Raw genomic sequence first — 13,853 nt, 5'->3', positions numbered from 1 at the left:
TGAGGTTTGTAGCAGGCTGTTTACGAGATCAAGCTAGGGATTGGTGGGAGTCCGTGGGTGACTCGTTGGGAGCCTCGGCTGTCGAGGCTATGACTTGGTCGGACTTCGCGACTAGGTTTAGGGCAGAGTTTGCGTCGACTGTCGAGCTTCAGCAGCTGGCTAGGGAGTTCTTGGATATGAGACAGACGACGGAGATTGTGGTGGAGATCATCGCCAAGTTCTGGGAGAGGAAATTGCTAGTGCCCCAGTAAGCAGGTGATGAGGATATGAGGAGGATCCGCTATCATGACATGCTACGAGCTGATATTCGGGAGCATGTTAGTTTTTCAGCTTGCCCTACCCTGGACTCTATGATTGCCAGGGCAAGGGAGAGGGAGATACATCTGGAGCACATCCGGAAGAGAAAGACAGAGGAGGGACAGGAAGGAGGGGCTTTGGGGAAGAAGCCCAACAGACCAGATGGTAGGCCAAAAGGCCAGTCAGGACTGAGCGGCTGCAAGAAATGCAGCTGGCCTCATGAGGGGGCATGTAGGCTAGGATCGTCGGGCTGCTTTAAGTGCGGCAAGACGGGTCATTTCAACAGGGATTGTATCGCCCCTGCACCTGTGATTCAGACATCGGAGTTGCTGTGTTTGCACTGCAACCACAAGGGCCACAAGAAAGCCAATTACCCCCAGTTGACAGCATCAGCGCCGGCTAAGGCGCCAGCTCCAGCTACCCTGCGGATTACAGATGGACAACAGGTCAAGGCAGAGGCTCCAGTGGTGAGGAGTCGGGCATTTCAGCTGACTACCGAGGAGGCTCGCGCCGCACCCGATGTGGTGACGGGTATTATTCTTTCCCTCTATCTTATTTTTATGATGTTATGATATTAATCTGTGCTCTGTGTATATGCGTTAGGATCGTTCCATGTGAACGGAATTCCTATTCAGGTGTTGTTTGACTCGGGTGCCACCTTATCATTTGTTTCCCTTGTGCTTAGCAAGAGGTTTACTGAGTCTTCGGGCATGTTGGATTGCACTTTAGAGGTCGAGATCGCCGATGATCGATCGGTGCGAGCGTCAGCAGTATTCAGGGATTGTGTCCTAAGGTTATTTGAGGAGCGCTATTTGGTGGATTTGGTTCCCATGCCTTTGCGGGGGAACAAGCACTACAAGAAAACAACCCTTTAATGACGCGCAAACAATGACACTTGCTGATAGACGACGCGCATTTGTAAGTGCCTTAAAAGATAATGTCAGTTTTGCAAAATTTGAAGGATAGAGGGCACGCATTTGTGCGCGCCCTAAAATTAGTGTCAGAAAAGAAAAAAAAGAAATGCGGAGGGCGCCTTTCATAAAATGTGCGTCATGTAAAGGTGTCGCTTTATAATTTTTAAGTGAAACACGCGTTTTACCCCGCCTATTGAATCCCAAAAATTAATCCCCCCCGCCTGTTCTACTTAGCAAGAAAAAGCCCTAGGTCCCCCATCTTCATCTTCAGTATCATCAAACATCTCGTTCATCCTCTGCATTATTTCCATCGTTCTTCCCTCTCCTCACTGATCAATACCCAAAAAACCCTAATATCATAACCACTCCTCTTTTCTCGCACAAAAAAGATCCCAAAACATCACCAAATACAAAATTCCACAAAATCATTGTGACCATTTTAGCTAGGGCGTTTTTCAAGAACAAAAACAATCTCTCATCTCTCTTAGCTCTGAAACAATGGACGATTCACCTTGCTTCGCCTTTGGTCACTTCTCCTCCAGCTACGTCAGACCTTCCTCATTACAAATCGACCAACGATAAGCTAATACTTATAACAGTATCATTTCACTCTCAATTGGGTGTGCGACTCCTCCATCGCACTGATGACTACGAATGTGACTCTTCCACCACACCTGTGATTACGTCCCGTCTCACATCCCTGGACGCTACCTTAATAGGTTTATCTATTCAATTAGATTTTTCTTTTCTGTTAGAAATCGATTTCGTCCCCTCCCCAGCTCTTCATCTTTTCACTAAAATCGTTTTTCATCTATCCACTAAAATCTTCACGGTTTCTTTAATTTCACTCCAAGGGTTATTTGATAGCTCTTGTATGGTTTATTCCCTATACTGAATCGAGAGTCAAAACCATTGTGGTGGTTGTGGTGGAATCAAAATGCAGGATTGAACCATTGTAGCAGAGAGATAGGGTTTCTGGAATTTTATCATGATATGAAACCCATAGTTTCGATTGAATGAGAAGCAGGTCCGATTCTTCTCTTTCGGTTTAAAAAAGGTATGATGTGCTTATAATCGTTTATCTACATTCTCTCCAGCGACACTCGCTACCTTTTCCTCTGTTTCTTCCTCTAACACCGCTGATTTAGGGCAAAATCTCCACCATCTTTAGTTCATCTTCAGTAATATGGATTTGTAATCTCTGATTTTGGAAGGGAGAGATAGGGTTTCTAGAATTTTATCATGATATGAAACCCCATAACTGAAGTGATGAGAAGTCATGGGTATTTTGGACCATACGAGTCAAAGATATTGGAAGCGTCATGACTTATAGCTTTGGTGAAGAGGGCCCTACCATTATGCAATTACAAAAATGGGAATCTTCTCGATTGCTAGCAAACCTGGCACAGTTCCGTGAAGCTTTCCTTTCCCCAATCAGGGAACTTATATTATTGCTTTCATATCACCATGAAGGGTTACTTCTTCCTCTAGTCAAAGGTGAACATCCAATCTAACAATCTTAATTGCTTATCCTATGATAAAACCTAATTTATGTTGATTTTAAGATGCAAGTTATATGAATCTTCTATGCAGGTGGAGCTGTAAGTAGTATTGTAAGCTATCCCATGCTTTATGATATAAATTCACTTGCTTGGGGTATATGTGAAGATTCAAATAGTCAACATAAGGGGGCTTTATTTAGACATTATGACCCTTTCAATCGACAGTGTGCAAGTGTAAAACTAAACTTTGCTTCTTTGTGACAGGTCTTGTATTACCTCATGCGAGTGGAGCCATTTACCACTCTATCAATTCAATTACAAGTTGGAAAGTTTGATCATGCAAACATAATGTTTTTAGATATTCATGCAGACATATTAATTAGTAGAAAAAGTCAGACGTAATCTCAAAAGTTGGCATGGAGAGAGTCTCGGAATCCACTTCAGGTAAGTTATTCAACATGGATTGTCTATATCCTATTTCTTCTCTCAAATTAATAGCAGTCGACATAAGAACTTTGAGAATGTTATCTGGTGCTTTCTTGATTTTCACCCAAATTGTGTTTTCTTCTTGTGATATGGCAGGTTCGTTCATTAAGTTGCTACCCCAATCGACACACAATTATATTAGTACCGGCCAAATGTGCTACAAGCATACTCAATTGTTAAGGACACTGAAGATGACCAATCTGACCTTGAAGACTGTGGTAGCATTGATGATAATCCTAATGATTCATCCTGGAGAAATGTGGTTATCTGGACTGATGGAAGGTGAATATTCAGATTTAAATATTGAAGAGAAGTTGAACGCTCTTTTGGCTATGATCAATCTATAAAAAGCGGGTTTTAGTATAAGAACAGAGGTAAATTAAATAATATAATTTCTTTCATAGTATTTTGCAAATTTACTGCATCATAATTCACATAATCTTTCAGGAACCTGTATCATCATCATCATCATTGGGTGCTCAGTGTGTTCCTCCCAATGTTTATCATATTGGTTATGGAGCAAAAATAAAGAGATCAAAATCAAAGCAACTTGAGAACGAGTTCAACCAGTTGATTCATAGTGAGAAAGATGAAATGCAAGATATGCAAGTTGATTCATCAGCAATTATCTCATTTATCGTAGGTATAATCGATACTGGCTTTTCGTGGGCCCGTGTACCACATGTGATCCATGCCACAAATGGATTTACTTTGAATCATCTGAAGATTGAGGGATTAAGGCTTAAAAATTTAAAGTCTTTTTTCCATTTTTACCTGCTACAAGAAACTGTTTTACCCTTTCTCTAAGCAAGGTTGATTATCACTTCAGTTGTATATATTCTTATAAATTCTTACTAGTATTCACTTAATAAACATCCAATATTTTTCATTTTAATGGTAATACAGGGTCCAAACAAAAGGATACTTAGGTAATTATCAATGCTTGAAAGACAAATGGCTCAAGGCAAGAAACAGTTCTTGTTTTTTCCAGTGTGGTTGTTGTTTATGTTATATATATGTGTATATATATATATATATATATATATATATATATATATATATATATATATAGTGTTTTTTGAATCTAAACATTTTTTTATAAATCTTTAGGTGCTGATAATCAAGAGGAAATTGTCGTTGAAAGCATAAAACACGCAAAGGAAGCTATTGCTTTAGATGTCAAGGATGGGAATTCATGGTGTAAGTTTATTGCATAATTTATCATCAATACATAAGAATTTATGTGTATTGACGATTTTACCCTTTCTGTTCTTCCAATAAACAACTTGGGGAATGCTTGTTTGACATGTTTCTTTGTCACGGGGGCATGGGATCACAGCAAATTTCATCAGTCTTTAAAAGCATACCAAAATGTTGTATGTTAGAAATCTACTTTGTAGATTTGACTTGAAAAAGTCAACTTTTATCTGATATTGTTTCTTTCATCATGTAACAGGAGAAAGATGAAAGCATGAAGTCCAACCCAAACTTATATTTCAATTCTGCTATTGTGAATACATATCTGGAAAATTACGAAAGGGTCCTCAGTGGATTTGAAGCAGCTGTATCAAAAAATCCTTGTCTTAATGCCACCGAGGAAGTTCAAAAAATGGTCAATCTTTTTAACAAGCTAGACACTTTGTTGAAGGCAAGTTTCTGTCTTTGTTATTACCCTTTTCTTTTTAAATTTCAAGAAATTGTATCTTAAATATTCAGATAAATAAAAGAAGAAATCAAGATTGGTTTTCTTGGGGACACTGCTGACTGTTGGTGCATGTTGTCTTTATATGATTCCTTGCTTTCTCATATGGTCCGGGTCTCTTCTTGCCTCAGAAGGAAACTATATTTTTTTTGTTGTTTTAAAGGGGAGACCCAATTTATTTTCCACCTACCTTTATATCTCATCGCTATATATGATGTTAAAAGGGCTACAATCATAACCCCCTCATTAATGTATGTCACTCATTTTCATTCTTTGCATAATGCATAATAATTAATAAACGACTTATCATATCCTGTCAATATAACATATACCTCATCCTCATCATTGAAAGAGCTTTTTTTTTGAATTTATTGATGCAGTGGGTTCATCAGAGGGCCTGGAGAGGACCTGAAGCCTTTCATTCCATGAAAAGTACAAACAGAGCCCCTGTTATCGGTTGTAATTTGCACTTTCAAGAGTGCGCCACCTACTCATAGAGTTTTGCGGTCGTTGGGCTGCATTATATGACAATGTTTCGATCAATTGTCCAAGTAGGCGTCTGAATTCCAATGTCTATAGTCTAGAATATCAACAGTATAAAAAAAATTAATTTGATGAATTTAGGTTTGATTAATACTTATTAATGCAGGAATGGGGGTTTGAATTTCTAATAGGGAATATTTCAGATCGTGCAATGATCAAATATATAGATTTCTTGTTGGCAACAACTTCTGGAAAAGCAGTAGCAGAGAGATTCCCTGGTAAGCTCGCAGCTCCATTTGAGAAAACTAAGCTGCTTTATGCTTATGCCCTTGCTGCCATGGTCGAGAGTGCTATTCTTTCAGAGGTAAAAAATAGTAAAACCCTTTTCTTTATTTGGGAAAAAGACTTAATTACCCTTTTTTTTAACAGGAATTAATGCAAGGTTTTGATCAAGAGACTGCTACTGTAGTAGTAGCTAGATTAACTTCTTATAAAATGGAAATGGAGGTGAATTTGCACTTTCCTTTCTAGTACTTTTTGGACAAATCAAATATATAAATTTTATTTACAGAATTACCCTTTTCAGGAATCATTTGATGCAACAAGGTGGATAGATCGAAACCTAATTCGTCTATGTTCCAAATTTGGGGACTATAGAAAAGATGACCCTTCTTCATTTTCTTTAAACTCTAGTTTCTCATTGTTCCCTCAATTCATGTTCAATCTTCGAAGATCACAATTTGTTCAGGTAAAAAGTTAATTTACCGAATTGCTCTTTTTGTTATATGTTCTTAATTTTATAAAAAAATGCCAGGTGTTTAATGATAGTCCAGATGAAACTTCTTATTTTCGAATGATGTTAAACAGAGAAAGCATAACAAATGCAACTGTGATGATTCAGCCTTCATTAATTTCATATTCATTTAACTCTCTTCCTTCTCCAGCATTACTTGATGTGGCATCAATTTTAGCTGATAGAATCTTGTTGTTAGATTCTTATTTTAGTGTAGTTGTTTTTCATGGCATGACAATTGCTCAATGGAGAAACAATGGCTACCAACATCAGCCTGAACATCAAGTACTTTTTCCTCATTTCACTTTTCCTTTTTATAATTTAAAAAAAACATCAGATTAATTTTTTTTATATTTTGTAGGCATTTGCTCAGTTGTTACAAGCTCCACATGATGATGCATAACTGATAATACGTGATAGGTTTCCTGTCCCACGATTGGTGGTGTGTGATCAACATGGTTCTCAGGTAAATGACCATTTTACCCTCGCATTCCAAATAACAAATTTCACAATATTGATTAGTAGTGGGAGATACACCAAATGACTTAAATTTCTGCTTAAATGGTCTCATATGTCCTGATCGGACTCCTCATCCTGCTCTAAATAGTGATTACTATAATTTTTTTTGCTTAGTATTTAGGTTTTTGTTTAGTTATTTCCAACAAAAATGTTTCCATGATGAATCTTTTGGTAGAGACAATGTATAAGAATTACTTCATTGAGCTAATTATGATGTGATCCTTTGTTTATTTGTTTTCAGAGGTCAAGTATTGCTATCAACCAATTAAAATTTTGTTCACCAATGACGTAATTAAGGTATGAATATCATCACTCTTACTTATTTGTCTATATCATTTTCATGAAAATGTTTATGTTGCGTATTATATATTCATGTCCAGTTGTGCTTTCTATATAGCAAATGTTAACCTTGGTCTTTGCGTTTTTTGTTCATAGATTACAAACACCAATTTCTTTCAAACAATAGAAGATCTAGAGTTTAATTGGTTGATTGAAGGTGATGGATGTAAACTTGATTTTGGAACTCTCGGTCTACCAACATTAGAGTTTAATTGGGTGATTGAAGGTGATTTTAGTTCTTGAAACGAGACTCAAAATATCATATTTTGGCATGGATAGAAGCTTTGGAGGAAATGAGACTCAAGCAATAGTAAACACACAGAGAGTTGTTGGCACATAGTAAGCAAGATGAGGCAATTGTATATAAATGAGTTCATTTTTTATAACATTTACTTACTTTTGGAATAATTATTTGTATTTGACATATTAGTGAAATGAATTATCTTTGTTATTTATAGTATTTTATTTTGTATTATGAGATTTTTAATGTATTATTTAATTTGAAAATTAGTAAATCTATAAATAATATTTTTTTTAAACATTTAAAATTATGATACGCAAAAATGTGTGTCATCTTCATTTATGACTAGCTTTTCTTGACAGGGGCTTTCTTGATACGCATTGCGTGTCATTAACACGCGCGTCGTAAGGTTACGACACACGAATGCGTGTCCTTTTCCTTTATGACAGGGCCTTCCTTGATACGCATTGCGTGTCGTAAACGCGCGTCGTAATTGCGCATCGTAAATGAGCGTCGTAAATGCGCGTCGTCTCTCTTTATGACAGGGCCTTCCTTGACGCACATTTGCGCCTCGTTTGAGTCTTTTACGACGCGCAATGAGCGTCATAAAAGGCTATTTTTCTAGTAGTGAAGGTGATTATAGGCGTGGATTGGTTGAGACCTAATGGGGCGGTGGTAGATTGCGCACATCAGTTAGTGCGGATCAGGACCCCAAGTAGGGGAGAGTTGGTGATCCACGGCGAGAGGCCACAGCATGGACCCACAGTATGTTCAGCAGCGAGAGCTAGGCGCTACCTTTAGCAGCGTTGCGCGGGATATGTCGCGTACGTTTTGGATACCCGGGATGCGGGTAAGGCGACGGTGAGTGAGGTTCCAGTGGTGCGAGACTACGCTGATGTGTTCTCGGAGGAGCTTCCTGGAATACCTTTGGAGCGTCAGGTAGAGTTCAGGATCGACCTAGTTCCTGGTGCGGCTCTGATAGCCAAGGCACCCTATCGGTTGGCTCCTCTCGAGATGCAGGAGTTGTCTACGCAGCTGCAGGAGCTGCTAGACAAGGGATTTATTCTACCGAGCAGTTCACCCTGGGGAGCCCCGATCCTATTTGTGAAGAAGAAGGACGAGTCGCATCGGATGTGTATAGATTATCGGGAGCTAAATAAGGTAACGGTGAAGAACCGTTACCCACTCCTGAGGATTGATGATCTCTTTGACCAGTTACAGGGAGCATCTTGGTTCTCCAAGATCGATTTGTGTTCAGGTTATCATCAGATGAGGGTCAGAGAGGAGGATGTATAGAAGATCGCGTTTCGGACGCGCTATGGCCATTATGAGTTTGTGGTGATGCCGTTTGGGCTCACCACAAACTTCGCGTGTGTAGACCAATGCTGGATCGGTCTGTGATAGTTTTCATTGATGACATCTTGATTTATTCCAAGACGCAGGAGGAGCACAAGGAGTAGCTGAGAGAGGTTTTGGAGACCTTGAGGAGGGAGAGCTTGTACGCCAAGTTCTCCAAATGTGAGTTTTGGTTGCGCGAGGTGCAGTTTCTTGGGCACCTCGTCAACCAGAATGGGATTTCAGTAGACCCGGCCAAGGTGGAGGCCGTGATGAGATGTGAGGTTCCGAAGTCTCCATCCGAGATTAGGAGTTTCCTAGGATTAGCAGGCTACTATCGGAGATTCATTCAGGATTTCTCCAAGATAGTCGTACCCCTGACACGGTTGACTAGGAAAGTCGTGGTCTTTCGATGGGGGCCTGAGCAGCAGACATCATTCGAGATTCTGAGGCAGAGATTGTACGAGGCGCCAATCTTAGCCATGTCGGAGGGTGTAGAGGATTTGGTGGTATACTGTGATGCGTCTGTCTCGGGCTTAGGCACAGTATTGATGCAGAGGGGACATGTCATCGCTTATGCCTCGGGGCATCTGAAGCCTCACGAGGCGAACTACCCGACACATGATTTAGAGTTGGGGGCGATGGTCTTCGCCCTCAAGATTTGGCGGCATTACCTCTACGGGGTTCGATGTACCATTTACACGGACCACAAGAGTTTGAGGTACCTCATGGATCAGCCGAATTTGAACATGAGGCAACGACGGTGGTTGGACATGGTGAAGGATTATGATTGCGAGATCCTTTACCACCCGGGGAAGGCCAATGTGGTGGCTGATGCGCTTAGACGTAAGGTGGCACCGATCAGGGATGTGTGTATGAGGATGGCGATGGTGACTCCACAGTTAGAGCAGGCTATGAAGGAGGAACATCGGAAGAGTGAGCGAATAGTGGGTCAAGTCACCTCCTTCGATTATGATAGCCGAGGATTATTGACACTACACCGTAGGGTGTGTGTGCCGTATCACGGAGGCGTGCGTCAGATCTTGATGGAGGGGGCGCACAAATCCCGATTCTCTATCCATCCAGGGGCGACGAAGATTTATAGGGATCTTCGTCTAGACTATTAGTGGCCCTGCATGAAGCGGGATGTGGCATGGTACATCGAGCGGTGTTTGACCTGGAGGAAGGTCAAGGCCAAGCATCAGAGACCGCACTGCAAGATGCAGCCGTTGGATATCCCGTTGTGGAAATGGGAAGATATTACGATGGATTTTATCACAAAGCTTCCCCGGACGGTGCGAGGAGTAGATTCGATTTGGGTCATCGTGTATCGGTTGACCAAGAGCGCCAATATTATTCCGATTCAGGAGAGTATCTCGGCCGAAACGTTAGCTGATATCTATATCAGGGAGATAGTGGCACGGCACGGGGTGCCAGTGTCAGTGATATCAGACCGAGATGTGCGGTTCACTTCCAGGTTTTGGAAGAGGTTTCATGATGAGTTGGGCACTCACCTGCATTTTAGCATCGCCTTTCACCCACAGACGGATGGTCAGAGCGAGCGGACCATCCACACTTTGGAGGATATGTTGCGGGCATGCGTGCTAGACTTCGGTGGTAGCTGGGATACCTATCTTCCCTTGGCTGAGTTCTCATACAACAACAGCTACCACGCGAGTATTGACCGTCCCCCATTCGAGATGTTGTACGGACGGAGGTGCAGGACCCCGCTATGTTGGGGTGAAGTTGGCCAGAGGGTCATGGGGAGCACCGAGGTGGTGCTCAAGTTGACCGAGAGGATCCAGTAGGTTCAAAGCAGGCTTCAGACTGCGCAGAGTCGGTAGAAAAGTTACGCCGACAAGCGTTGATCAGACCTGAAGTTCTAGGTCGGGGATATGGTTCTCCTGAAAGTGTCGCCTTGGAAAGGCGTCATTCGATTCAGGAAGCGGGACAAGTTGGGCCTGAGATACAATGGTCCGTTCAGGGTTGTAGACCGGGTGGGGAAGGTAGCATATAGGCAGGATCTGCCAGCCGAGCTCAGTGAGATCCACAACACCTTCCATGTCTCCCAGCTGCGGAAGTGCCTAGTGGATGATACAACGGTGGTGCCGCTAGAGGATATACAGGTTGATGACAGCCAGAATTACATTGAGCGCCCAGTCGCAGTCCTCGACCGGAAGTCGAAGGATCTGAGGAACAAGAGGGTGGAATTAGTAAAGTTGCAATGGCAGCATCGAATGGGTTCGGAATGGACCTGGGAGCCGGTGGAAGAAATGATGGAGCATTACCCCAACCTATTTCAGGATCGAGCAGTAGACATCGAGGACGAAGTCTAAAATAAGTGGGGGAGATTTGTAGCACCTGGTTCCTGGTACGTAAAATTTATCTAAGTATTTTACATTTTTAGCCTTGGACTCGGCGAGTTGTAGGCTCGACTCGCCGAGTGGAGACAGGTTTGGGAGCACGTTTAAGTTGGCGACTCGGCGAGTCCCCGCTGTCTGATGAAACCCTAAATTTCAAGGGTTTGCACCCTATTTAAACCAACCTTATGCGCCCCAACCTCGCCCCCTTCACCCTCAGAGCTCCGAACATCGTTCAAACCCTTATTCCTTGTGAGATTGAAGTGCTTTGGTGTGTTTCTTGAAGATTTTGAGAAGAAAGAAGAGTAGATCAAGAAGAGAAGAAGGAGGCCAGGCATCCTTGTGTTATCTTAGTGATTTCCTTGAAGTATAACTCAGTTTCCCTCTGTTTTCATGCTTATTGTTCCTTATAGCTCCATTAAAGTCCTCTTTGAGCCATTTCCAAGCCTGATCACGAATTAGGGTTTGTAATAAGTTGATTAAACCTTAGATATAGGCATGATTGAGCTGCAGTAGCTCAGATCTACTGCCTTTATGGAGCCATATTGCATGAAAGCCCTAGATCTACTCTTTTATTGCATTTTGAGCCCTAAAAACTTCATTGGTGTTTATTTACACGTAAAGTTGGAAACTTTACGTGTTAACCAGGACCTAGAAACCCAGATCTATGTATGGCATGAGCTGGATTCAAGCAAAATCGAGTATATAGTGTTTTCATGGGAAAGACTCGGCGAGTCGAGTCGCGAGTCCCCGAGTTTTCCCCTTTTCGTGTTTGCGGAGTGGACTAGTGAGTCTTGGGGTGTGACTCAGTGAGTCGGAAGCCAGACTCACCCATGAAGGAACTCGGTGAGTCAATGCCCTGACTCGGCGAGTTCAAGGCAATCTTCTTGTCTCAAGAATAGACTCGGCGAGTTGTTCATACAACTCGGCGAGTCTCAGCATAGCATGTTTTTCGATTGAATATGAACTCGACGAGTTGTTCATACAATTCGGTGAGTAGGATGAAGGATTATTGGACCTTGGGATAGAAGGAAAACTCATCGAGTCAATGCCTAACTCAACGAGTAGAGACGGGGTTATGGTCAGACAAAGGGATAGGGACTCGGCGAGTTGGCAGGCCAACTCGGCGAGTCGAGTCAATTGGAAGTTGACTTTGACTTTGACTCTTGGCTTGGTTAGGGGTAAATGGTCATTTTACCCTGAGGTTGATTAGCAGTATTTGACTGAGTGTTTTGTGGGGATTATAGCTGGAGGACTTCCGGGGCAGCAGCAGCAGAACACAGTCAACTCCCACGCAGATCAGCAGCTACTTTGAGGTGAGTTACCTTCCAGTAGAGGTGGGTCTGCGGCCACAATGCCGGCCCACCAATAGGAGTTGTTTTTAGATGATTGTCTTTGTGACAATTGTCTATGTTTTCTACTACCTGTTATGTTTATGTGCTGGCATGATATGTATATGTGATAGTAGTAGAGTTCGGCTGTTAGGACCGAAGGGTAGGTCAGACACCCCATATATGTCTGACAGTATGTGATGATATGTTTATATGCTAGCATGATATGTTATATGTGATAGTGGTAGTAGGTGGGGAATAGTCCCCAAGCCCGGTCGTTAGGGCCGAAGGGTAGATCGGACACCCCAGATATGTCTGATAATATGTTATGTTATGATATATGTGATAGTAGTAGTAGGGGGTGAAATAGTCCCCAAGGATCGGTTGTTAGGACCGATAGGTAGTCAGCACCCAGAATGGCTGGATATGGGTAGTCAGCACCCCAGAACTGCTTGAAACGGGTAGGTCGGCACCCCGGAATGGCCGTACCGGGTAGGTTGGACACCCCAGAATTGCCCGGCAGTGTGTATGATATGTGATTGTATGGTATGTGGTAAGATGGGGGGGGGGGGGAACTCACTAAGCTTCGTGATTACAGTTTTCAGTTTTGGTTTCAGGTACCTCTTCTTCGAAGGGGAAGGAGCCGGCACGGTAGCGGTGTAACAACTCAAATTTTTCAAACAAATTTTTCATTTTTTTTTAAAAGCATAATATTTTCCAATAAAAACAAGGCATAAATAGTTTAATTATTCGGTCAATACAATTATTCAAACTCCCAAGATCCTAAAACAATCTTCAGTGTGTATCGATCATGCCGGCGCCTTCCCACGGTCCTCGCTAGTACCTGAAATACATACATACACAACAACTGTAAGCATAAATGCTTAGTGAGTTCCCCAATATACACTTACACACATACGCCTTTCCAGGCCCTGACCTTCTGGTCCTCAATACAACGCCTTCCGGCCCATAACATAATCGCCTTCCGGCCCATAACATATTGCCTTCCGGCCCACATATAATACATAGCACATATAATACTTAACTTACCACATATAGCATACATATCCATATAACACATTCGACCTTCCGGTCACACAGTCAAACCCTGCCGGGTACAGTATAGTGAGAAGACTCACCTCGTAAGTGCTGAAAGCTAGCAACTCCTGAAATCACTCGCGCACAAACCAACGAGCTACAACCCTCCTATAACATTACATAACTCATTAACACTCATATCATCTAAGTGTGACTATCCCTAAGAAGTCAGACTTAGGTCAACTCTGGTCAACGGTCAACGGTCAACTCGACTGGACTCGGCGAGTACCATGGCGACTCGGCGAGTCTAGTCGTCCTCACAGATTCCTGAATATTCCCTTTCTACTCGTCGAGTATACCTCTTGACTCGACGAGGTCCTCGTGGAAGAATCGCGGGGCCACCCCGACTCCACTCGCCGAGTCTGATGAACAACTCGGCGAGTCCCAGCACATCTTCAAGCTACTCGCCGAGTCTGAAGAACAACTCGGCGAGTCCATGCCATGCAGACGAGT

At 42.4% G+C, this 13,853-nt stretch overlaps 1 pseudogene; it reads left to right on the top strand.

Annotated features, from left to right (window-relative positions):
• Positions 1 to 4,440: 4,440 nt before the first annotated feature.
• On the top strand, positions 4,441 to 6,988 carry LOC111911981 (uncharacterized; annotated as a pseudogene).
• The last annotated feature ends 6,865 nt before the right edge of the window (positions 6,989 to 13,853 follow it).

The sequence above is a fragment of the Lactuca sativa genome, chromosome 9, assembly GCF_002870075.4.
Source record: "Lactuca sativa cultivar Salinas chromosome 9, Lsat_Salinas_v11, whole genome shotgun sequence".
NCBI classification, from domain to species: Eukaryota; Viridiplantae; Streptophyta; class Magnoliopsida; order Asterales; family Asteraceae; genus Lactuca; species Lactuca sativa.
This window is presented reverse-complemented; position numbering and strand designations above follow the sequence as displayed.